Source organism: Dasypus novemcinctus, chromosome 3, assembly GCF_030445035.2.
Source record: "Dasypus novemcinctus isolate mDasNov1 chromosome 3, mDasNov1.1.hap2, whole genome shotgun sequence".
Lineage (NCBI taxonomy): Eukaryota > Metazoa > Chordata > Mammalia > Cingulata > Dasypodidae > Dasypus > Dasypus novemcinctus.
In genome coordinates, this window is record NC_080675.1 from 131,503,772 (window position 1) to 131,529,413 (window position 25,642).

At 43.9% G+C, this 25,642-nt stretch overlaps 1 long non-coding RNA gene across 1 annotated transcript; it reads right to left on the reverse strand.

Annotated features, from left to right (window-relative positions):
* LOC111762843 (uncharacterized) lies at positions 1–24,837 on the reverse strand. Its single transcript, XR_002795853.2, has 3 exons — positions 24,632–24,837; positions 20,880–20,977; positions 1–101 (listed from the first exon to the last, which is right to left on the reverse strand). It is a non-coding gene; the product is annotated as an uncharacterized lncRNA (long non-coding RNA).
* Between the last annotated feature and the right edge of the window lie 805 nt (positions 24,838–25,642).

Genomic DNA, 25,642 nt, shown 5'->3' on the forward strand with positions numbered 1-25,642 from the left:
CCAACCGCCAGCCCTGCGTTCGCTGCAACGGTATCTGTCGACACTTTCAGGATGGAGGGCGCTGTCCTCAAATAGTTTCTCTCCAATGCCCCACGTTCTCCCTGGAAAGGAAGGGAGGGTCCATTCCAGTTCCTCCCGCCAGGGGCATGCTCTTCCTTCAGACTGGAATGTTCCTTCCCCCAAATCTGTATCTTGCTGACTCCTTCTTGTCTTTCACTTCTCAGCTCGAACTTCCTCAGGGAGTTCCCTCCCTCCCTCCCTCCCTCCCTCCCTCCCTCCCTCCCTCCCTCCCTCCCTTCCTTCCTCCCTCCCTCCCTTCCTCCCTCCCTCCCCTTCTTTCCCTCCCTTCCCTGAATAGTTGCTCTGTACCAGGCACTGGGCTGGATGCTGGGGATATCGTGGTGAACCCAAACAAGCACAGTCCCTGTCCTTCTGGGCTTAGACTCTGTGGGGAGGGGTGGGGAACAGTCCATCAAATCATCAGGTTGATCAGCATAGGAGTGCAACTGTGATAAGCTCCTGAGACGCAAGGTCCAGGTGCTATAAAAAGCGACAACGTGGGGATTACCCCTAGTTACGGTGCCTGGGGAAGGCCTTTTCAGACAACCAGGGAGAGAGATGAGCAATCCCAGCAAAGCAAAGCACGTGTGAGGGCCTGAGAGGCAGCTGGTGTGGTTGGAGCGGGAGAGAGAGGGCTGTGTTTCAATCTGAGTCTGGAGAGAGAGGGAGGGGCGGCACATCCAAGAATTTGTAGGACGCGCTCCAGAGTTTGCCTTGATTCTAAGAGCAAAGGAATGACACTGAGGCTTTAAGCAGGTATCGTGGCAAGTGACTGTCAAAGGGTAGAGGGTAGAGAAGAAGGGGAGCAGGGCTGCCACAGTCAGATTTTGCTTTTGAAATATCTCTGGGACTGCGCTGGGGAGAACGGCTTGGAGGGGGCCTGGGGTGGGTGGGAGCAGCCCTGTTAGAGGGGTATCACAGTGGTCCAGCAAGAGATGACGGTAGCTTGCAGGAGGGTGCTCGCAGAGATGGTGGCAGCGAAGACGAGTAAAGGGCACAATTCTGGAAGACACTCAGGAGCAAATCAAGGGGATTTGGTGAGGTATCGGTGGTCAGTGACACTGTTCTCCGACGTGGGGAGGAGGGAAACAGCCCGATTTGGGCAGGCGGATCCTGTGTTCGATTCTGCCCCTCTGGTCTCGGCCAGGCTGCTCTGTGTAAAACCTCCCCAGCCCCAGCACCTCTCCCTCCTCGCATTCGGCACTGTCATAATTACTTATTATCTGGGAAGTTATGTGTTTACTGAATGAGCTTCCTGGATGGTTATGAGCTCCATGAGGGTGGGACACGAATTTGTCTCATTCGCCAGGAAATCCTTAAGGCCTGACTTGTTGGCATTCAGCAGATGTTTGTTGAATAAATTAGTGACCATCTGCCTCACTCTGCCTGCCCATGGGAAATCACCATTTGAAACTTTTGCCGTTTCTGTGGCCTCCATGCATCTCCAAAAGAATTAGTTACTAACCTTGCATGCTGTAGTGGAAAAGCACTGGGCTGGGAGTCAAAAGACCTGGGTTGAAATCCCACTGGTTATGAGATGTACTAGCAAACCGTCTAGAGACAAGGGGTTCAGAACTATGTTCCTGGAGGCAGGCAAATTGGAAGCCAGGCCAGGGAGAACACAAAGACGCCACACCGAGCTGCACTGATTGTCACTCTAAAGGTTGAGCTTGAGTGGGGAGCTAGAAGGGTTCATTTGATTTATTTTATTTTGACCATCTTTACCATTTTTTCTTTAATTCTTTATTTTGAAATTATCTCAAATTTACAAGACAGTTCCCAAAATAATACAAACCCTTTATAGAGAACTCCAACATAGCTATCTCCAGATAGCCTTATCCACCAATTTTAATAGTTTGCCACATTTATCTCTATCATCTATCTACTTATGTATCATCTATCTATCTATATCGATTCTGTTTATCTATCCATTATCCATCAATTTTCTAGACATTTGAGAAATGCTCCCTGTTATGCAAGAAGGGACCAAGCTTTCCCCTAACAGTGGGGCTGCTCCAAACGAGATTTCTCTAGGTGACATGAGCGCCCTCACTGTTTCTTTGGGAAGAAGTGAGATGTCAGAGATGTTAAGGTCTGAACTCGGAGTACAGGATGTAGGGAGAGAAGAACTGCCCAGACTCAGGAGCGCCTGGTTCCAGCCCCTACATGCTGGTGTGATGACTATGAGCAAGCAACAGCCTAGCCCAGCCCTGAGTTTCCTTATGTAGGGGACGATGGGCTTGTAGTGACTTAAGGCTTATTTCCAGGGTGGAACTGGGCATTGTGGATTGGTTGCAAACACAGAAGGAGTGATGTTTTAAAAGGTCAAAGTCAAGGAGGGCCAGAGCTGGCAGCATAGGCTGCTGACCTGTTCAGGGGACACTGTGAGCACCAGCTCACATTCCTAGCTGCCCGCTGGTTCATCAGTAAGGCCCTCTCTGAGCCCCAGCCTAAAGCAGAAGTAGGCCTCTCCTTGTTTACTGTCATAGCACTTTATTTTCTTCGGTGTAACCCATAAAAATTACATAATTCAAAATTAAGCATTGACTTGTGTGATTATGTTTTAAACCTGTATCTCTTCCACTAGACCAGGGGTTCTTAACAAGGGGTCTGAGAGCTTGAATTGAAATTCAAAAAAACATTACTCTTGTGAGGATGAGTTAGTGTGGGTATATTTATGAAATAATACACAGTATAATGTGGACTTAGGAAGGGGTCCATAGTTTTCACCTGACTGGCAAAGGAGTTCATGGAACAAAAAAGTTTAAGAACCCCTGTAAGAGATGGTAAGTTCTATTAAATGGCTGGTTTGAATGAATGGATTTTAGCTCGGTGCCTACCAGGCACAGATGAGATGAGGATCTGTTGAATGAATGAATGGGTAAATGGTTAGATGGATGAATGAGTAAATAGGGAAGCAGCACTTTACAAGCTTCCAAAAATGACATTTCCTATTGTGCTGGACATCTGCCTTCTCATTTTTAATGTGTTTGCTCTCTCTCCCTGCACTGACCCACCACCTCATCCTAGCAGAGCCCAGACCGCTTCCCTTATTCCCATTATTGCCAGGAGAAAGAGGAGGATCTTTTCCACTTGCCGGATGGAGCACAGGGCTGCCATTCTGGCATCTGTGCTTCTGTGATTAGAGGGGGTAGAAATTTGCTCCATCCTGAAGATAACTTTTGGAAGATCTGCTGCCCTCCAATTTCTAGAGTAAGTTTGCTGAGGCCTCCAAGAATACTGTGGTTCTGACAATGACCTCAGCTCCATGGCTTTGTTCTTACTAGTTGCCAGGCCTGTGCTAAGTACTCTCTAAACATGAGCATTTCACCATCCTAGCAGTCCTGTGACTTGGACACTATTTTTATCTCCATTGCCCAAATGAGGGCACCGAGGCACAGAAGGTAACTTCCCCAAGGTCATGCAAACAGCAATGGGTTAAGTGAGATTTGAATTGAGGTCCTCTGAGCACAGACCATGCCCTTAACTGTTGGGATGGATTTCCTCCTGTCCAAAAACTGTGTTCCTCTCCGTTAAGTTCGGCTCCTGCTATGAAGTTTCTATTCTAGGGTCTCCAAGTAATGCCCAAATGCAAAGCGGGTGGGTGTAGAGAGGGCTGCCGTGTCCTGGGGAGAGGAAATATTTTGATTTTCGACTGTAAATGGTGCATACAAGTTCTGCAGATTGTCCGCCAGGGGCTGCAGGCTGTACTTTTAGGAAATGCTCCAGTGTCCGCGCTGGACACGATCAGGCCAGAGAGGAGGGGCAGGTGCCCAGCTCCCGACTGCCTGGTTTGGGCAAGCAGCCCAGAGCAGGGGTGCTTCCCACACCTTGGCCTCCCAAATCGAACGCCTGACACCGAAGCTCTGATTCAGCAGAGTTAAGCTCATTCTCACCATCACCTTTACTTCCATTTTAAACAATAAGGATAAAGAGTCGAACTGAGGGATGAAGTCCTCATGTGCGCCAAACAGCAGACACAGTACATAGACATCGAGGAGTCGTTCATAAAGCACCATCTTAGCAACAGAAACACTCGCAAATTAGCATTTTTACCACCACCCCCTTTTTTAATTGCTTGGATTAAAATCAACTCTTAAACGAGCCTGGAATCAATAAACTGTTGTTTCTCCTGTTTGTTTCAGTCTCACAGCTGTTGCTTTGCTAGGATTAATTCCTCTCGGAGGGGTTTCAACACTATCCTCCCCGGGGTATTTTCAGAGTCCGTAATGTCATCTAATCGGGACCATGTTATTTTTTGTCTGAATCTCTGGGAGTGATGTAAGAGGAAAAAGGAAACCAGCTAACTCCCAACCATTTGACCAAAGGTTAAATTAGTCTTGGCCTTTCCCCAGCTGGACAGGACTCTGCTCAGTCAAACATTTATTCCACCCAGCCAGGCAGAATGGAAGTCCTCTTCCTTTCTCTTGAATTGTTTTCCTCAAGATTTCCTTCCCCACGGTGCCCCCCAGCTAACATGCCAGTATTCTGGTCCCTGCCCATCACCCACGGCCATCTTCACATTGTTCATTACGGATCACCACCACTGGGGACAAATGCATGGAAGTGTCATAGGAGGTGGCGGCACATCCTGATGTGGGAACTGGAAACATGTTTTTCTTAAGAAAGCCTTCCAGCCCTAAGTGCCACCTGGAGGACACACTGCTTGGCACCTCGGCCTTGGTGCCAGAGCAGGTGCCCGGGATTGCCAGGATTTTGGGAGCACCCTCTTTCACCTTTGACTGTTGTGTCTTCTTGAAATGGTCAAGCAGTGCAAGCCAGAACCCTCTTAGTGGCTGGTCCTCTTCTAAGATACACAGACATGCCGACGTTTTGCATGTCAAACGTATACTTCCTCCATTTACAGGATGCTTCTTTGGGGCCAGTGAGTGGGCCTTAAAAAAATTAATGCCTCTTCACTGGCACTATCTATTTTGTATGTTAAGTGACTTCAGGGCATGCATTGAAGCTATTGAATGATATGCCAGGTCCAGTAAAATATTCATGTTTAATCTTAGTGATTTTCTTTTGCTCAGCAAGTAGAAGGCAGCCTGTATGGCAAACTACAGCCTTCCAAAAAAAAAAAAAAAAAAGCCTCCTTTTCCAGGAGGGAGGGGCACTGCGGTGAGGAGAATGAACTGGGACTTTGGAGCTAGCAGACCCTACTAGTCACAGCTACCATTTATTGAGAGTGTATCAGTTCTCTGCCAAGCACCTTATGCGCATTATTTCCTTTAACTCATACAACAGTCCTGGGAGGTAGGTACTTTTATTGTGCCCATTTTCAGAGGAAGAAAGTGAGACTTTGTGAGGTTGGGTCACAGCCTTAAAGCCACAAATGTAGTAGGTGGGAAACCAGCCTAGGCTTGTGGGGATGGACTTGAGAGCCTGCTCCATACTGCTTCCTGAGAATGGGCTAGGAAACAAGAACATTTGCCTTTCCTATAGGCAAGAGCTATTACAAGACTCAAGTGAGGAACAGATGTGCAAAAACGTTGGGAACTGTGAAGCAATACACAAATGTCTTTGCTGTTATTCTTCTGATTGAGAAACGATGAGCTCCAAGGACCTACTGCTTCCCAAGCTTCTGTCTGGGACCTGAGCTCCTGTAATTTGTGTGATAGTGATGATGGCGCTCCCAGGGATGGGAGTGGTGATTTTTCAGTTCTTAAGGGACTAAGTGTCAAAAGAAGAAGAAGCAAGAGAACAGGAAAGGGGTCTTAGAAAATAGGGGCAGCACTGATGTCAAGGAGAGGAGAGACGACGAGATGTTGAAGTATCAACCTCTGAGTCAGTTATTTTCCCACCTGGCCTGCTATCCATGCTTGTCAAGTTTTGTCAAGTGTATCCCCAACATAGCTCTCCTCTCTGACTTCTCTCCTTCCCTTTGGTCACTGTCTTGGTCCAGGCCCCCATCACCACTCACCTGGATTTGGTCACAACCTCTTCCCTGCTCTCCAGGCTTCCGGTCTCCTACCCTTCCAGGCCATCCTCCATCCTGCCATCACAAATTTTATCCTTTAAAGTCTCCCCTGTCCCTTGCAGGATCAAATTTAAAAACCAAGCCTGAATTAACTACCTTTCATGACCTGGTCCTGCTAAGACCTGCAGCCTCGGGGCAACCACCTCTCTCAGTCCCATGTTCCAGCCACACCAAACCATTGGCCGTTGCCCAGACATGGCATTTCCTCTCTCACCTCTGTGCTTTTACTTTGGGGAGGGGAGATAAGGGAAGATGTCCTTCCCTTCTTTACCTAATGAACTCCTATTCATCCCACAAGGTCCAACTCATGAATCCCCCGCCTCTATCTTCTGACTGCCCTGTATTTGAATTATCTAACAGTGTTGTAATTATGTGTTACCTGTCATTCTCCCTCAGCATTTCTTTGCTGTGGGACCAGAGTGTTAAGTCAGTTAAATCCCTGGACTTGGTGTCTGGTACATAGAAGACATTTGATAGCATCTGACTGGAAGGATGAATGACTCTCTAAGTTTGGAATTAGGCTTCGGTGCAAGACGACTCTTCCTTTTCTCTTTGCTTGGTTCTCCACAAATTTTCATGAATTTCCCAATAACTGCAGAGACTGTGTTCTTTGCCTCATCTCACTGTATGTCTATTTCTGATTCTTCCTGAGTTGGGGAATTGGGTGGTTTGTGAAATATCTTAAAGCAAGCAAAGAGACACTTTTTTAAAAAAATCAAAGTTTTTATTCAAGCAAATGCTTTTACTGAACCCTTAGAAACCTCGGGAAAGATTTTGGTTCAGTGCAAGGTTTGAACAAAATCTCTGCCAGCAAATTAACACAGTGGAATGAACTCCCCACACCTCCCTTACTCTGCTCTTTTCATTGGTTGAAAGAAAAGGATTGGAATGTGATTGATGACACTGTGTTATCCAAAGGAACAAGATTCAGAACTATTTCTTTCCATCAAAAAGAAACAATATGACCTCTGCAAGCAGAGGGATGTTTCTGCTATTTTTCATGAAAATCGCCTCCAGTTCAGAGGGTTAACCACAGCTATTTTGGAGACACACTGTATTCAGTGTACAACCCCAAAGCCAAAATATCACAGACATTTTAATTGTTTCATTTGACTAATATTCATTGATAAGAATATTCTATGAGAATTAAATTGTGTGTGGTTAAAAGGACCAGCAACAATTTCAGCCAAGTTAAAATGAGTAACTTCCATAGAAAGCCTCTCTTCAGACATATTCCTTGGGCTTAGCCAGAGCTCTAGATGAAACCAATTTATTTCCTAGGGAGTTACTATGCTGGGAATGGTCTTCTGGTTCGGCTGTTCTGAAACACCAACCCTGGGTGCCGTGTAGGACTGGCAGTATATGGCTCTCAAGGGACTTTGTTAAGTGCTCCTCCCAGACCCTGGCCCTAGATAGGCTGGTTTTGTGAGTCTGGGGAGGACTTGGAAATCTGTACTGCTGTGAAGCCTCAAGTGCTTCAGATGCACAGGTAGGTCTGTCCACTGCCTTCCCAGCCCCACCCCACCCTTAGCTGATGCTGGTGTAACTTGGGGTAGCACTTGTGTAATTCTTTTAAGTGGAAGCTTTGTCTAGGGACCTAACATGTGTGTGACAATCCCGTGCACGCGGATGTTTTAGGGGAGAGCTTCAGGCTAAATAAAAATGTGTTCACTACTCAGAGAGCGGGAGTTTGGTGTTCACAGGCAGTCAACAGCTTTTCGTATGGAAGTGATTTGTCACAGATTACCCTGCAGTTGTACTATTGTGCAAGAGTAGCAGACTGGCCTAAGTAAAACCATTCTTCTGCTTGCTCACTCTCACGAATCCTGAAGTTTTTCTCAGATCAGGGTGGGAAGGACCAAGTCTTTTGAGCTAGACTGACCACCTCATCTGGTACAGAGCTGGCCCCATGCGCGTCTTTTCCATGAGGTCAGCAGAAACTAGATATTGCAGACCTGCTCTCCAAGCTGTAGGGCAGAGCCGTACTGATCAGTAAACTCACAAGGGTGAATTCAGGCTCAGCTACCTTAGAAAGAAAACCCAGTGATGGCTGGGTCCTTTTATTCTGAAAGATGCAGGAATGTTATCAAGTTATTAGAAGGCAGTTCATATGCAAGGCAACAGGTGACCACTGGACCTCAAATTGTTTCTGTTAATATGAATCCTTAAAGATTTTAGACTTCCTTCTCTGTTATCAGATATGTATAATAGGTCTGAAGGAATATTTAAAAATTTTAAATGATTTCAACCACAACCATGGAAAAAAGTTTTGAAAATAATCACTCAAATTGTATGTACTACTCCCATCTAGGTAAAGAAACCAGTTATATTTGGATAAAGGGGTTAGCTCAGTCTTTTACCTTCAACTTTGTCTTAGATTTGGAATAGATAAAGATTTGTATTTCGCTTTTTTTTTCATTCCTTTGATGATGTCTCATTAACAGGTGAATTGCTCCAAAGGAAAAACAATTAATTATATAGCAACAGACAAAACTGCCACTGTGGAGAGACTGAATATTAAGTTGAGTAGCATGAATCCCAGTGTTCAGGAGATAAGCACTGGTAGTGGAGATCATTTCAAAGCCTCAACAGCTCTTCAATGTTTCACCCTTAATCCAGATATTTATTATATCTAGTATTCTACAGAAATGAATCCTAGGAGCATGGATTCTTCAAGGCTAAAATATAACCTAGTAAGCCTCTCAGTCAGTCCTATGCTTACTGATGAGGCACCAATGCCCAGACGTTGGAGAGATGTTAGAGCCCACGGTGGCGCTTAAACCTGGATCTTGATAACATGCCCACGTGGTAGGCCTCCCTTTTTCAACTGTGTATGGTTAACCCTGCAACAAGAGATTGAGATGCCAACCAAAAGAAGTTGTGTCTCTTACACGTGTTTCCTTAATCATGACAGTTAACTCTGCCATTGGGTATTTTTGATTTCAGTCTGTCTCTCCAGTTTCTCCCACATCTAAACAATTCAGTGATTTTAAAAGAAGCCCTTTTCCGGCACCATGGTCAAGGCTAAGGAAGTATTGGGGTGGCCAGCACACATTCGGCTTTTCTCTTTGGCAGAGGTCAAGTGTCTATGAGGACTCATTCGTTCCCTCTATCTGGTCACCTCTTTGCACTCAACTTGTCCATCAGATCAGACCAGTTCCTTCTGCAACAGAGAACAGACTGAGACTCTGGTTCCTTCCCCTACAGAGCAGCTGTGACAAAGTGTCTGCAATTTCTTTCCTTTTTCTTTTGTCTTCTTTTCTCCTTTGTTCCTTTTGTGCCCCTCCCTCCCTTCTTTTCCCCCTTCCCCCATTCTTTCTCCCCTCTCTCTTTCCTTTCTCACTTCCTCCCTTCTTTCTTTCCCACTTTCTTGTAATTTACTCCCAATCTCAGGTATGTGCAGCCTCAAGGACTGAATGAACACCACATCCACATGGCAGTAGCTTGGCACTTCCCTGACCTTCCTCCCCATTTCACCCCCTATGGGCTGTAACTGCAGCACAGCCTACCACCAACAGAAGATCTTGTCATCCGAGTTTCTTTTCTGAGGATTTAGCTTCCACTGCCAACTTGGTAAGCATTCTGCTGAGAGTGCACTTCCTGTTTATTTTAGAAAATACTGGCCACATAAGCACAAATCTTCTTCTAGGTGATTTGAACAATATTGTTTCATTTTCTTTCTTAACCAGTTATCAGTGATGGCTGAATAATTTTTCAACTTTTGCTATAGACCCTCAGAAAGGAAGCTATACTACTGACACTCTCCCAGCTGCACTTAATATATGATAGGTCTGTAGCAGAATAACAAAAGCACTCGGGTGTTATGAGAATCTGAGTCACCCAAAGGCCTCCAGGGACAGCTGGGAGTCTGAAAGCTGGCTGAGTGGAGGAGCGCCAGGCTCCATCCATCATCTTCAAAGCAGCATCCTGAGCAGACAAGCTTCCTGGGTGGTGGTGGTGCTCCACTGGGCAAACAGGCGACTCATTTGCATTTCTTTGTTGCCCTGTTTGCATTTTGCACTTCACCACCTGTTGTACCCAAAGGTAGAAGTTCACTAAAATATTCTCCAAGCGCAGCACTCATCCTTCTCAGGAGAGTTTACCCTTCCCACACGACTCTCCTGAGTCTCCTCCCAACCCCAGGCCCTACCTCAGGAGAAGCTGGAGGCAGGCGTTTTTCTACAAGACACGAGAGCCTCTCACTCAGAAGCCTTTCCTTCCTTTTCAGAGCACTTCCTCTTTGGGTTTATAACAAATAATTTACACCTCCTTAGGCTTAGTTATTGCACTCTAGTCTCCCTGGATTTTACTTTGTGGTTATTGTGCACTAGACTCTACTTACATGAGCTCCTGCATGGACAGTGTGTCTCCTCAGAGCGCAGTAGACCAGCGCACCTCTATAGATGCAAATCCAGGTTTTGAGTGCTGAGCATTTTTTATTCCTGAAAGTGTCTTTCTAGGAGGAATGAGCAGTGATGTCCATGGAGAGGATTATTTTCCTTTCATAGTTAATGTCAATTCCAGATACTTCTGGACCTATCTACAGGTGGGTGCCCTGTGAAGGGAGGCCTCTCACATAGGTTCACAGCATGTTTGGGTAAGTTTTGGAAACTTTTCTTAAAAAGCTACTTGGCTCTATTTATCAAGTTATACTACTTGCCTAATAAAACTAGCATAAAAGTATAACAGGAATTATAATCATTATTTTATAATGATACCTTTGGCCTTTTACATGCCTTGAGTGAAAACACTTTTACATAGAAATAGTTATTATTTTCAAACATCACGGTGCATACTTGGTCAATAAGGCAAAATGCTTGAAAATGGTTCTGTTCCAGACTATCTGAGATATGTGGATACTACTCAAATATATAGTTCCCATAGAGATGCTTTGTCCTGTTTCTATCCCAACTTCCCCCTCAAACAAAAACAAAATCCAAATTTTTAAACTTTGTTTTTAACAAATCAATTTTATGGATACATATTAATGAAACATAAACCCATCCAAAGTGTACAGTCAATGGTATTTGGTATAATCACATAGTTGTACAGTCATCACTTCAATCATTATTAGAGCATTTTCATATTCCAATCATAATAGTTAAAAAAAACAGAAAAAAAAAAAAAACCTCATCACCTCAAAATCTCTCTATGCTTAAAATGAATCTTGAAGACCCGGTTTAATTTAGTAGAAACCTAAATCCTCTCTAAAACTCTTGAGCAAACTACTTAAGCACTCTGTGACTCAGTTTCCTCTTCTGTAGTTTGGGGATAACATCCTCCAGGTCATGGGGGATGAGGGATATAATATGTTACAGAGCTTTGAAATATAAATGTTATTAGTTAGTGATTGATTTCTTTGGCGCATTATTTCCCCCTCTGTTTTACAGAAGAAGAACAGGAGCTAGAGAGTGTAAGTATCCTGCCCCAACTCACACCCAAGTGGCAGAAGCAGGATTTGAAGCCTGCTTGTCTGACTCCAGATGCAGTCTTACTACCATTCTTGCCTTTCCTATTATAACTGTCCCATTGGTCAAAGGTAGTATTATGTTTTAAACCTCAGGTCACTTACGGTTGACTACGAATAAATACCCATTAAGTCAACACAGCAGGTGCTCAACTAATTTCCATGAATGTAAACCTTGGGACATTTGACATGACAACCACAGGACAGGAGCAGAGCCTCGTTCACAGTACTATTCCAGAGTCCATCTCAGTGCCTGGCACACTGGGGTGCCGGGAATCGATGAGGTGAAAGGTGCTGTCTCTAGCAGGAAGAGTTCTAGCTGCTGGGTGTTGCCGCCATGGAAGGACCTATGATTTCCTCCACTACATTTCCACCCTGGACTCTGGCGTCCGAGTGATACAACTAGATCCTGTAAACCAACCCTACCCTGTAGCGGGTTCCCTTTACCATTCACAACTCATCCTGGATTTCAGCAGAGTGGCTTTCTGTCCCCCTATGAGCCTGGTGTACTAATGAAGACTCAGTTGAAATATGGGTCTGAAAGGCGCAGCACAAAGGAGAAGTGGACCTTGGTATTGGGTTTATGTTCAAGAGTCCCTCTTCCAGAAGATGCCCGTAGCATCTTCTTGGAAGCTTCCTTTAGACTTTCAGAGGAGAGCAGTACAGTCCGCATTTCTATTTGCTGCCAGAAATGATTCTTATCACCTTCCCTTCTCTTTTCTTTCTGAATCAGTCTTCAAGACCCTACTTGCACCTTACTGCTTTTCTCATGCACCTTATGGATTCAACCTTGGTTGATATTTTCCTCTTGGAGATGTTTTCCCCTTGAAATTGGTTCCATGTACATTGGATTTTCCTTTGTTGCTCATCTCTGCCTGTGTTTTTCTTCTTTCTTTTCTTTTTTAGAAGCTACAGTCCTAGAAGGAGTCAGTAGCAGGCTAGGTAAGACGCTGGGCTTTGGACATGCCTTTGTATCTTCTAGCTGTGTGCCACTGGGCAATAAAAAATGCCTGCTATGTACGCAGTAGGTTACATAATATATCACAGTGCTCTTTCTCTCTCTTTAAACCCTGCCCTCCAGTCATCCTTCTAAAATTCTTTTTGGAAACAGGAAGGTATTAATCCTCAAATGTTACCTTGTCTATAAAATTTATCCAAAACTGCCCAGTCCCTGCACCCCTATCAAAATTCATTATCTTCTTCTGCCTTCCCTTTGTAGGCTTTCTTCCCAGTACAGCACCGATCACCTAGTGTTAGGGATGTCTCGATTTCTCTGTCTCCCACATTATTAGACTGTGAGCTTCTGTGGGCAAATGCTTCTTGTTCATTAAGATCTTAGTTGCCATCAATAAAATGAGAAGACTTATAACTTTCACCCAGGGAGTGGGCACAGTTAAAGAGGACAATGTAATGTGAAGAAACTTCACAAACGCACCAGCCAGGGGAGAGGTGGAAGACTGCTCTGAGGGTTGAACTTGCTTACCCGGGGGCCGGAGTCGCCGCACAGCTGGGACCAGAACCAGGTGTGGTGCTTGGACTCCAGGCAAGGGCGCCTCCCACAGCCAGGCGGCCTCCCCTGGGAGCTCAGAGGGGACCCGTGGATTTTAAGAAATGCAGAGGAATTCTTCCTAGGCTCGCATACAAAGCCCACACTCATTTCCAGCTCTGAGGCAAGCCAATTGGATGCTGAGAAACAGGAAACAACCAAGCTATGAAGTAAACTGATCCAAGTGTTGAAAAGATAATTTGTCCAAATACAGATCCCGGGTGAAGCTTCATTGTATTATTTATTAGCTAAGGGTAGGAGTATGTGGAAAGGAAGGGTTGCTGGGACCATTACTAGAAGATCTTTGAGGCCTTTACTGACTCAAATATCAATAATGAAGGCCTGTTAGCTCTGCAGCGTTTCCAGCCCCTCTTCTGGGAAGGTTTTTCAAGAAAGCATAAAATCAGTCAATTTTGGCAAACAATCCCTGCACTTAAATTTTCGGTGCCACAGAGGGCAGTGGGAAGAGGGGAAGATGCAGTGCCCGTTGTGGGGTTCTCACCTTCCCAGAGGGGTCTGGTGAGAGGCGGGTTTAGACCTTGTCCTACTTCCTTGTAAGGCAGGGCCTGGGAGCCCCAGAGCCACTCCTTTGGCAATCCTGAAGCAGACTGGGGCGTATTCCTGCTCTGAGTGTGGGAGAAGCCCTTCCTGGCACAGTTCCATTCCAGAGGTAGAATTCAGCTTTCCCCCATGTGGGAGAGAGAAGAGAGGTTCTGGGGTGAAAACGGCCATAGTCCTCCAGTCCCAGAACAGCAGCGGCCTTCAGTGAGATGACCATATGGCCAGCAAGGCTGGGCTCTCAGGACAAGCCAAGCACAGAACTGAGAGCATACTCTCTGCAAGGGAAGTGCTATGGTGTTTTAATCTCTCTGAGCCTCAGCTCCCTTGTCTGTAAAATAAGGAGACCCTAGAGTCGAGTCCCCCCAAGAACGCTTGTCTTGAGCCCAGCTGTGTCACGATCACTTGGGTTATATGTTTAAAATATAGTTGACCTCTGGAGAGGTACTAAGAAATCCGTACCAGGTTTGCTTCTGGAAAGATGACTGGGGGGCTAGGACAAGGTGTTGGAGGGACACCGTACATTCTTTCCTTAGCTTTTAAAATTTGTACCTAATGCATACATTTAACTATTCAAAAAAACTAACTCAGCTGAGTTCATCCTACCCTGCCTGAGCACTGTGATTTGATTCCTGTCTCCCCTCCCTGAGATCTTACAGCCAGATTAATCAATCTACCGGAACACACACATGCTTGGCTTACTTCTTCAGGCCAATCATCACCTGAGGTGCTTATGCCCTTGAAAATGGCAAAGCCAATTATAACAAGCATGCCTTGATGATCTTCTAATTGTACTAGACCAGTTAGTTCAAATAAGCAGCCTTGTGCCCACTAAATAGAAGCCCACTGCTAAATTTGGTGAGTGTAACTTGGCAATACTTCTCCAACTCATTAACTGTCTAAGACTTTTTAAATAAAATAAATCTTTTTGCCTCTTGAAAAAAAATAAAATAGTTCACATTTAAAATAAAATGGGCATTTATATAAAATGTAAATATAAATCACTTTATAAAGATGAAAGGAGATAAGTGGTTATATAGGTCTGAGGAAGGAATGCTAAGGGGTGTGGAGTCTTTCTTTTTGAAGCAATAAAGTTGTTCTAAAATTTTTGACATGATGAATGTACAACATTGTGATTATATTAAAAGCCATTATTATATACTTTGAATAGCCAGAAATAGCATCTGTGTACAGTAGGGGAAAGCATAGAGAGATTGATAGGTAAGGAGTTTTCTTGATTGTTTGTCTGTTTTATGTTTATTATTATTATTATTGAAATAATGAAAATGCTTTAATGACTGACAAATGCAAAATTGTGATTATACCAAATTCCATTGATGGTCCACATTGAATGAATTGTATGCTTTATTAATACATCAATAAAATAGATTTGTTTAAAAAAGATGAAATACAATATTTTTAAATAGTTGAGTGATTATTATGAACAGCAATTATTGTACTGCATTATAAAATGAAGATGCTCTAGTAATTAAAAAAAATAAAATGGACTAACAAGAAATATGATTTCCAGGCCCTTTACCAGTCCAATAGAATCAGAATATCTTTGGGGGGTGGTGGGAGGGTGAGGTGGGGGACAGCTTTACACAAATTCTCCTAAGTAACTCTCCTACCAGGTTTAAGAACTACTGCCCTCAAGGACTGCTATTCCCTTTCCACTCAAGATCCCTATTTCACAGATAAAAAAACTAAGCCAGAGAGGAGCGGTGATTTGACCAAGTTACACAGTTGCTTGGATACAGAGCAACAAGTAAAATTCAAGTTTCCTGTGCCCAGATCCCCAAACCACAATAACCTCGCCCTCACGCCACTGTGGCCCGCAGCACCTTTCTCTCTCAGTTGACCTTCTCTACACAATAAAGACTTTCTTGTTCCGGGTTACTTGCCCTCCAAACCATGCTGTCTTTAAGCCAAACTGGTACACTGAGTGATGATGTGTTGAGTGGGTGCTAGTGGCCTCTGTGCTCTATTAAAAGACACTGCAAGACCCTTTCTGGGAACATATGCAATTAACAATTGTGTTAATAATGGCATTATTACGGGGGATTCAGTTTCCCCAAAATTCTTTCGCTGAAGGGAGAGGAGGAAAAGCATTGGACTTGAGTCACAAGACCTGAGTTTAAAAGCTTACCATGGGAAAGTTATATTTCTTTTGGGTTTATTCCTTACATCTGTAAAATGAGGATACTAGACTGAATGATATCAGAGTTAATGCTCAACTCTTGAAATTGAAAGTCTTAACTCTTAAGCTTCCATTATGTGATTACTGACTAAATCTATATTTTGAGTGATAGGCACTGGAAGATAAAATGGTGCTTTTGAAAAACAGTTCTGGTATCCCTGAAATGTTTATAACTCTGAGCACCTAGAGCATTTTGTTTTAACCACTTCAGGATAAGGTGGTGGCAAAGGGCACCATTTGGTGCAAAGCTCAGTTTGATGAGAAAAAAAAAAACCTTGGGGCTCACTATGAGAATTTGTAATCAATCAAAAGGTAAAGAAAGTTAAGAAAATAAACCACTTTGAACTGGAGAAGACCTAGCGTGGAGACCTGTGTTTTAGCACAGACACACCTGATCTCTCGGGCTCTCTGCTCCCACAGAGGGAGAAAAGTGAGACATATTTCTGAAAGAGGGATGGCCAAGAAGGTATTTTCTATTTCTCATTCCCTTGCAGAGCCTCCTGTACTAACTGAGACAAAGTGCCTTGATTTAAGACTTCTGTCCTGCTAAAATGCAAGTGTTCCCAAGAGAGGCAAAACTTTGAGCTGTATCAGCTATTTATTCTGCCATGTAATGGCAAATTGTGGTGCAGAGAAAACTCTTCAGAGAATGTAATATGGAAGGTTGCCTGTTTGGGATGCTTAAGGGGGGGGGCATCTGACATAGGGCAAGCTTCTGGGAAATGTGTGAGTACTCATTTTGTCCTAGTGGATTATATCATTGGGTGGAGACCCAAACAATGAGAGTAAAGGTATGCCCACATCCTGGGGAGGACTGATGTCCTCAAAAAGAGGGAATTGTGTCTCTTGAGAGAATCAGTGGCTCCCAAAGGGTTAGGGCAGTCAAGTATGTCAAGCCCTCAACATTTTAGCAAGTATCTCTGAATATGGTCCCTCAAGTAATAAAGACTGATTGCCATGATGTGTCCTGAGGGGAGGAGGAAAGAGGTGTTGAATACATGGAATCAGGGTAACTGTGGAGCAGTGGAAGTGTTCCATAAGATCATGCCATGATGGATATAGGTCATGTTAAATTACACCAAAAATGTGTAAAAGTCTATAGGCTAAAATGTAAACTATGATGTAAACCCAAATGGAACCACGTTTGAAAGCTATCATTTCAATATCTGTACATTAGCTGCAGCAAATATAATATGAACATGTAAAAAGATCACTGTTGGGGAAGGGACAAAGGGTTTGACATTGGATATATAGGAGTACCATGTATTATATATGTGAATTACTGTGACCTAAAACCTATGTCAAGAGAAACTTAACAATCAGGAAAAAAAAAAAAAAAAGAAAGGAGGTAGACACTGAGGAAGAAATGGAAGAAATTGCCTTGCCACTGTACATACAGGGCAACACCTGTAGCAGTGATGAAAGGCAAAATATCAAAAACAAAGCTTTTCCATTTTTTCATCTTTGATACCCCAATTAATTTTTCCTTTATTTAATTTTTCTAAATTTCTATATATTCTATATCTAACCTTTAAACCCATCATTATATCCCATTTTTCTTTTAATGGAACCTGGCAATATATTGGGCTTCCTTTTTGAAGAAGTTTTGGACCACAGAGAGGTTCAACTATGGCGGAGGAGGAGCACTTCTGTGGGGTGTCATTAGTGGGGGGCACACGGTTGGGAAAGAGTTCTCCAGGGCATGTATATAGGGTACATAGAAAGGTTTGGATATTTTCATAGTGGTTTCAGTTGGAAATGACAGATGAGCAAGTGCTGGATTCCTGACCAGGGGAGCTCTATCACATTCCCAATGGAACTACAACACTCCTCCAGGTGCAATGGCAAAGACCAATAAAGATGGATGGTCCAATGATGAGCCCTTGATACTGATGGCTCTGATTATGAGCCTGTGTGCCTGAAATATGAACTAGGGCTATAGCTGTGGGGTACCTAAGAGTTACCTCCTGAGAGCCTCCATGTTGTTCAAATATGGCCACTCTCTAAGTCAAACTCAGCATATAGATGCATTGCCTTCCCCCCAGCATGGGATATGACTCCCGGGGATGAGCCTCCCTGGCACCGAGGGATTATTACCAAGCACCAGCTGATGATGTAACTACAAAAAAACCATGAACAAAGAGGTCAACTCAGAGCAGCAGAATATCTCAGCCTACATGTAAATATCAGCTGTTAAAAACTGCTACTTGACTTTGGATATAAAGGGGGAAATGAAAAGGACAAGTAAGTTTTTATATGGCTAGGAGTCTCCAAAAAAGTCAGGAGGTCATCAGGGGGTGATGCTTATGCATGCCTCAGCAGGATACCAGAGACAGCCAAGGTAGATGGAAACCCAGGTGCTGGTTCTCCTGAAGGCTGCAGCAACCTGCAGGTTCTATGGTAAAGACAGATGGCTCTGGAGTTCAGGGCCATGTCAGTTGACCCTACTTTGGAGTTTGTGTTCCTGAGTGTGATGGAGTTGGACTCAGATATAACCTTTCTACACATGCCTTTTTTGTTACTTTCACCGGACTGTGGTTGGCGTTTGGGTTGGTGTATGCTCAGGAGACCTGAATCTCTGAATTGTCCATGTGACAGCCAGGCCCTGGGCCTCAGCAGACTTGCAGCTCCTACCCTCTGGTTTCTTGGACTTACCCTGGCCAGCTGACAGGGAGGTGAGAAGGGTCAACCACCACACCAGGAAACCAAGAGTGCCTACAGCTGCAAGCAGGAGAATTGCATTCATCATCCATGTGGAACTTAAACCCCCTCTTGATGTAGAGGGGGACTGGACACAGCCATCTCAGGTCCACAAGATGGAGGAATAGAGTATGGATTACAGTGGACTTACTGGTGTTCTGCTGAGGAACTATTTTGATTAGTAAGGGAAGAAATTGTAGTAGTGATGTGGAGAGGGTGGCCACGGTGGCTGCTGATGGTCGGGAGAGGGAAGAAGAGATATGGTGTGGGGGCATTTTCAGGATTTGGAGTTGTCCTAGGTGGTGCTGCAGGAATGGATGCTGGATGTTGTGTGTCCTGTCGTGGCCCACTGGCTGGACTAGGGGAGAGTGTGGACTACGATGTGGACCACTGTCCATGTGCTGCAGCAGTTCTCCAGAATGTATTTGTTGGGTGCAGTGGATGTGCCACAATGATGGAAGAGTTTGTTGTTGATGTGGGAGGGGTGGCATGGGTGAGGTGGGGGGGTATATGGGGACCTTGTTTTTTTTCATGTAACATTTAAAAGAAAATAAAGAAGAAAAACAAACAAAAAAATAAAAAGCAACAAGAAAAAAAAAAGAAAGTTAAGAAAATAAACCACTTCAAACTGGAGAAGACCCAGCATTGGAGACCTGTGTTTCAGCACAGACACGCCTGATCTCTCGGGCTTTCTGCTCCCACAGAGGGAGAAAAGTGAGACATATTTCTGAAAGAGGGATGGCCAAGAAGGTATTTTCTATTTCTCATTCCCTTGCAGAGCCTCCTGTACTAACTGAGACAAAGTGCCTTGATTTAAGACTTCTGTCCTGCTAAAATGCAAGTGTTCTCAAGAGAGGCAATACTTGAAGATGTACCAGCCATCTATTCTGCCATGTATGAGAATTTATCAAATATTTTTTAAGCAAGTTTCGATTGGAGTGGAAGGACCATATCTGGCAGCTTAGGGCATTGAAGGCAAACTTGCTTATGTCAGAGTTTTTACATGGCTTTTCTGTAGAGCTGGTCCTCTGCCCTCATCTCCTTAGATGTGTCCACAGGCTGGGCCTCTACCATGGCAGTGATCTCTCCTTAGTAGGCAATCACAGGCTCTTCCTTCTTCCCAGGGAGGATTTGGGCTGGCCCAGGAGACCCCAGCCTGGTTGCTCCAGGGGAGGCTTTCCTCTCAAGCTCTATACCTTCCTTCCTCCTGAGCCGAGGACATGGATGTGTGACTCAAACCCATGTAAATAAGCACATCTTCCAAAGTCTTGATGACCTTGAAAATAGGAAAGAATTTAATTGGGGAGTATGGGAACCTCTCTCCTGGAATAGGGCTTTAAAGGTTACCAAAACATTTCTGAACAATGTGTTGAATAGACAAGACTAAAACTGTGGTTTAGTTTCCTGAAAAGAATTCCTGACAAACTTATTTATTACAAAGCCCTTGATATCGCTGAGGGTAAGTGGAAAAAAAAAGACAAGTGTTTCCAATATGTATGTGGCTTTACGCATTAATTTATTTGTTATCTTTGAGAGGGAATGAAAAAAAAAGCCACATCAGAATCCCAGGTCATCACGCCCCAAGCTGAGCCTTCAGGACTGAGTGAGTTTCCAGGGTGGGTTTATTTTCCTAGGTTTTTTTTTTTTTAAAGGTTATCAAATCGTTTTGTGGGCATGCCTTGTAACTCGTTTACGAGAATAACTGTTTTGTGTGGGAATGAAATAGCACAAACAAGCAACTGAAGAGTATGTTCTGGGTTGTTGTTGTTTTGTTTTGTTTTTCCAGTTTTGCTATATGCTGTCATTTGGGCTTAGTTGATTTGATGTAGGTCCCTGCTTGGGAAAGAATTTCTGTTTTTAACATCTGGGCCGGCGTGCCTGCTCCTTTGAAGGGCTGAGAGCTTGCAGAGAGTCACACTTTGTCGCTATGGGGAGAGGAGATGCCTTTTCAGACTATTCAGGGGTGTTACCATCGCCTTCCGGAGAATCTCTGCTGTGGTTCAGTTTAAATGTTCAAACCAGACTAATGATTATTCTTCCCTAGGCAAAAACAAAAAACAAAAAACTACCATGTTCCTTGAGCCTGATAACAACCCTAACAAAAATAATAAATAACGACATCAACACAGTTAACTACATGTATTCACCACATGGTGGCCAAGTCTACTCTAAGTTAGCTGGCCTGTCAAGTTTAACCTTCACCCCTTCTTGTCTCCTGTTCTTTTAAGTAAATGGGAGCCAGGGCAACATCTTCTATGTTAAGAAAATCTCTGGACCTCAGTGACTTGGCAGACGGAGCAGAACTGAGTAGGCACAGGCATGTGTTTTCAGATGGTCCTTATCCACCCAACCTCCCAGGACTCACCAGTTATTGACGGCCATCGCCTTCGCACACCTTAATGAAGGTGTCTTCCTTTCTGGCTTCTTCACAGGAATCAAAAGCCAAGGATGTTCTAGTCCAACCTCGAGGGAAAGTGAAATTTACAGCACTAGTGGATACTAATTATTTTATTAATTGCTATCAGATTTTGAGTTCTTACAATGACCAGGCTCTGTAAAGCACTTTTATGTGCACTTTCCTATTCCACCTTCAATACAACGGTGTGAAATAGGTAGTTTGACTGCTCCATTTTACAGATTAGGAAACTGAGGGTTTGGCGGGTTAACTAATTTTCCAATGGCTCCCAGCTAAAGTGATAGAGCACTTCAGTATTCTGTTTCTTTGTCCCACTGGAGAAGCTCTTTATGTTATTGACAGGCTTCCTTTCCTGGGATTAGAATGTGACAGATCTGAACTTAAAAGTCTAGACATCAGATGGGTGGACACCCAGAGGCACACACCCATTCCCCAGCCTTTGCACGAGAGGCCCCTGTCCCTGCCTCCCCCTGGCAGGACAGGCCACAGCATTTCCTTTAGCACACACAGTTCGAGGTGGGAGGCTCTGGGGTTGTTTGTGGATATCACACCTCCCTCGGGGCCACCTGGGAGCATGAGCTAATTGTATTAACAAACAGCATCTGGATTTTATTCAATTTTACACGAATCCTGTGTTGTTTATGAATGAACCTAACTTGGGAAATTTAGAGCAGGACCTCAGCTGTTCAACAAACAGACCCTTCCCTTGGATTTGCCAATCACTGGCAAGTTAGAGATGCACTGCGGGTTCCTGCTATTGCTATTCTGTTACCCCCATGGAGGTCCTGAGAATTGTTGCTCTAAGTTACCAACCACAAAGGCGCTGAGAAAAGGTACTGCATTATTTTTCCATAAATTAGATGCATGTCCTGGGATCAGAAAGTGAGGTCTTCCAAGGGTCCTAAGATCCCTACATTTGGCTGAAGACAGAATAAGTATTGGAGGGGTCTCTATTCATTCCAGCTCAGGAATGTTTGGGTTGGTGTACTTTTTATCCTGCCCAGGATATAAAACATAAAACCAGCTGTACACTGAAAACGGACTGAGGAAACCATGTTGTAAAAGAAATATGGCAACTCAAGACCACTTGATAAATAGCATCTATTTCACAATGAGAAGGATAGGGACGTGCTCTCAAGAAACAAACAAAAAAATCAAGGTCCAAAGACCTTGAAACCATTAAGGGCTCACGCTCCTGCAGGAGAGAGGCCTGGGCCACTCTGGTTTCAGTTTCCTTCTTGCTACATAGATAAATGGCCAAAGGAAACATTATCCAAGCAGTTTCACATCAAAGACTAAATGGCAAGCTGATCTTCCTTTGAATCTGGCCAATAACCAAGTGAGAATTAGATGATATACATGTTTAGGAAGAGGGCTTCATGCCGTTCCAGAGTGGACTTTCCCATGCTCTCACTCCCAGCCAGTCTCCACTGATGAACAGTTGCTGTTTAAGAAATTCAGCCTGGTCAGGGCTGGGGGATCTTGTAATCATTTGAGTATCTAAAAAATGTGTTGAAAATACAGGACCAAAATGTGGAGAAAAGACAGCACTGTCTGTCCTTGTTCTCAAGAAATGAACAGGGAAGTATTAAGTGTTAAAGGAACATGATGCATGCAGCCTACCTGCAAATGTTTAGAAAATGATAGATGATATAGATATAGATAGCTAGTTAGATGATAGAATGATATAAAAATGTGGCAAATATGCTAATAGTTGGTAAACTTGGGGTTCTGGGTGGGGGGTACTTTGGAATTCTAGTATTGTTTCTCTATTAGTTTTGCAACTTTCCTGTAAATTTGAAATTATTTAAAAATAAAAAGTTAAAAGGAATATATCCCTCAATATAAGCTGTTATTTAAAAACAAAACATGAAAATAAAAAGGAGTTGTGACAATGTAAGATTACAAGTGAGTTAGTCTTATCATATTTCCAAGAAACAGATTATCTCTATCATATATATATATTGCTCAAGAAAATAGAACGGAATTGAAAATTTCCATATTAAAAACCAGGGAAGCGGATGTGGCTTATGTGACTGAGCTCCCACCTACCACATGGGAGGTCTGTTGTCTGGTTCCCAGTGCCTCCTAAAGAACACAGAGAGCTGGCCTGATGGGCAGGCACAGCAAGCTGACACAACAAGATGATGCAGTGAGACACAAGAAGAAAACCATAATGAGATACACAATAAAGTAGGGAATGGAGGTGGCTCAAGCGATTAGGTGCTCCCTCCTACACTGGAGGTCCAGGGACAGCAAAAGCAAACATCAAGGGGTTAAGGAGAAATAAATAAAGAAATAAACAAACACATCTTTTTAAAATGCTAATATTATTTTAAAAAGCACAGTGCTGCATTCAATCCCTTTGCCCCTAGCTGGCATGGGGAAATCAGATGGGGTTCGGCCTCTGTACAAAGAGGCCACCCTGGAAACCTGCAAGAAACCTATCCTAGATAGTCAAGTTCTACATCATGGCTTCAAAGCTGAGGGATAAATTATGAATATTATGTCCTACTGAATGATCAGCAAAGCAATAAAAGTCATTAAAAATTTTTTTTGAAGTTTTTGAGTTGTGTATGCTCATGACATCTCAGGTCGACTGAAGAAATCTATCACCCATGATGTTTAATCCTCTAAACCTCTGTGAGGCAGAAAAGGCAGGAATGACCACTCTGATCCTACGGAGGAAGAAACTGAGGCCTGTGGAATTTCAGTGATTTGGCCAAAGACACACATCTGTTAATGATAAACTAGCATCTCAGAGTGAAGGTTTTTGATCATTTTTCTAATCTTCCAATGCAATGTGCTATTACTCTAACACGCTACACCACTAGTCGGCCACCCCCGTGGGAATGCTCAGAGTTGTCATTTTGGATTACCAACCAAGAAGCCCTGGGGAAGGGCACTGTGCGTTATCCTTCCATACGCTGGACGTTGGAGCCTGGCAAGGAGTTAGTGAGAGAGCAAAGAAAGGCACTGACGATTGGAGGTGGGTTACCTCCACCTGTGAGCATCGCAAGAGCAGCTGCCAGATATGCCTTGCTTTGTATATGTAACTAGCACCTGGGCCAGGGTCTGGCATAATAAACATTTGTGGAGGGTGGGAGGTACAGAAGGAAAGGAGGAAGGAAAGTAGAAAGAAAAGAAGGAAGGGAGGGAGGTTAGTTTCTTCAGACCATTGCGCATGCAGAGGTGGCTGCCCCTCAGCCGATAACGCCGATCCTAAAGATGAGTCATAGGACTTGGTGGAATGTTTATTTTCCAGCCTCATTCTGCCTTGCAGTAGTTTCTCAATTTTATCCTTTTTCTCCTTACTCCCATATTTAATTCATGTGATTTTGTTGTTTCTGTTGTTGTGGTTATAATTTGAGTATCCTTGTGACTGACTTTAAAATCGGCTGGGATATTAGTCAGTCAGCCAGAAAATTAAAAACAAATACATGACTATACAAATACAGATAACGGGCAACTAGCATTTTTTTTCCTGGCTGCACCTTCATCCCTCTCCCTGCCAAAGAATGCTGCCAATAGGACACTAAAATTCCATATAGAGATTGTTTTCCCAGAAGTCCAGCTAGCCCTCTATCCCTCCTCTTTAAGTCCTCCTCACTCTGTGACATCACTTCAATACCAGCTTCCTCCTCCTTCTCCTCGCCTGATAATCCAGGTTCTAATTTTTCCTAATTTAATGTGGTACTTACCAATTGTGAGCGCTGACCTTCCTTTCTGTGAGGTTCCGAGGGGGCAAGGGCTAGCAGAGGGCAGAACAGAGCAGGTGCCCGCAGATCCTGGCTGGTTGACAATGAGTCTGCACCAAGCCTCCTAAGGAGGTCTGATGCCGGTTATGGCTGAGCCTCCGCCTGGAAGCACAGTGGAGCCCTGGAAAGACCACATAGCTCACAGTGTAAAGCTTGGCTGCTACTTAGCAACTCTCTCGGCTAACAGTGTAAGTTCAAGTCTGACACCATAGTTCTCTACCTCATAAATCAACAGATGAATTCATATCCTGTGATGCAAGGGCTCCTCAAACCACCCTCATTCTCTCAAACTCTTTGCTGCCTGCCATCCTTTAGTTTAGCCCCTGGGTTTCCGTGGTATTACCCCTGACTCACTGTCCTCCTATTTCTCTGGCTACAACCTACATTTCTTTTGCTGGGTTCATTTTCACAGGCCCTGTCTTTGTTTTCCTTCTCATTCTCTCTATGTATAGAGCTATCACTTTTCTGGAGAGGCCAGGGTGCCGTCATTTGGGTGACTGCTGGAGATTTCTACTGAGATGTTTTATCAGCCCCAAATTTACTCTTCCAGAGCCTGAAGTCAAGATCTTTTCCCCAAACCTTCTGAGTTTCAGTATCTATGCCATGGCACTGCATTTCCCTTCTCACTGGGGTTTGGAAACGTAATCATTTTCCTTTCATTCTTTCGTGTTCTTTCATCAAGTTCTGGTGGTTTTTCCATTGATTTATTTCCTTTCTTTTCATCCCCATAGCCCAAACCAGGATCATATGAAATTTGCTTTGAGATCAGTCTCTTCCTGCTTCTATCCATTCTGCCCAGACCAGTACCCTCTAAATACTGCTTTCATCACTCTCTAGCTCAAAACCATTAGTGACTCCCTTTTTTCTGACATTACGATGGGACCTTTTCTGGCTGATCCTCAAAACCCCCTGCAATCTGATCCTGTAATACCAGTTCACTCTATCACCCCCCCC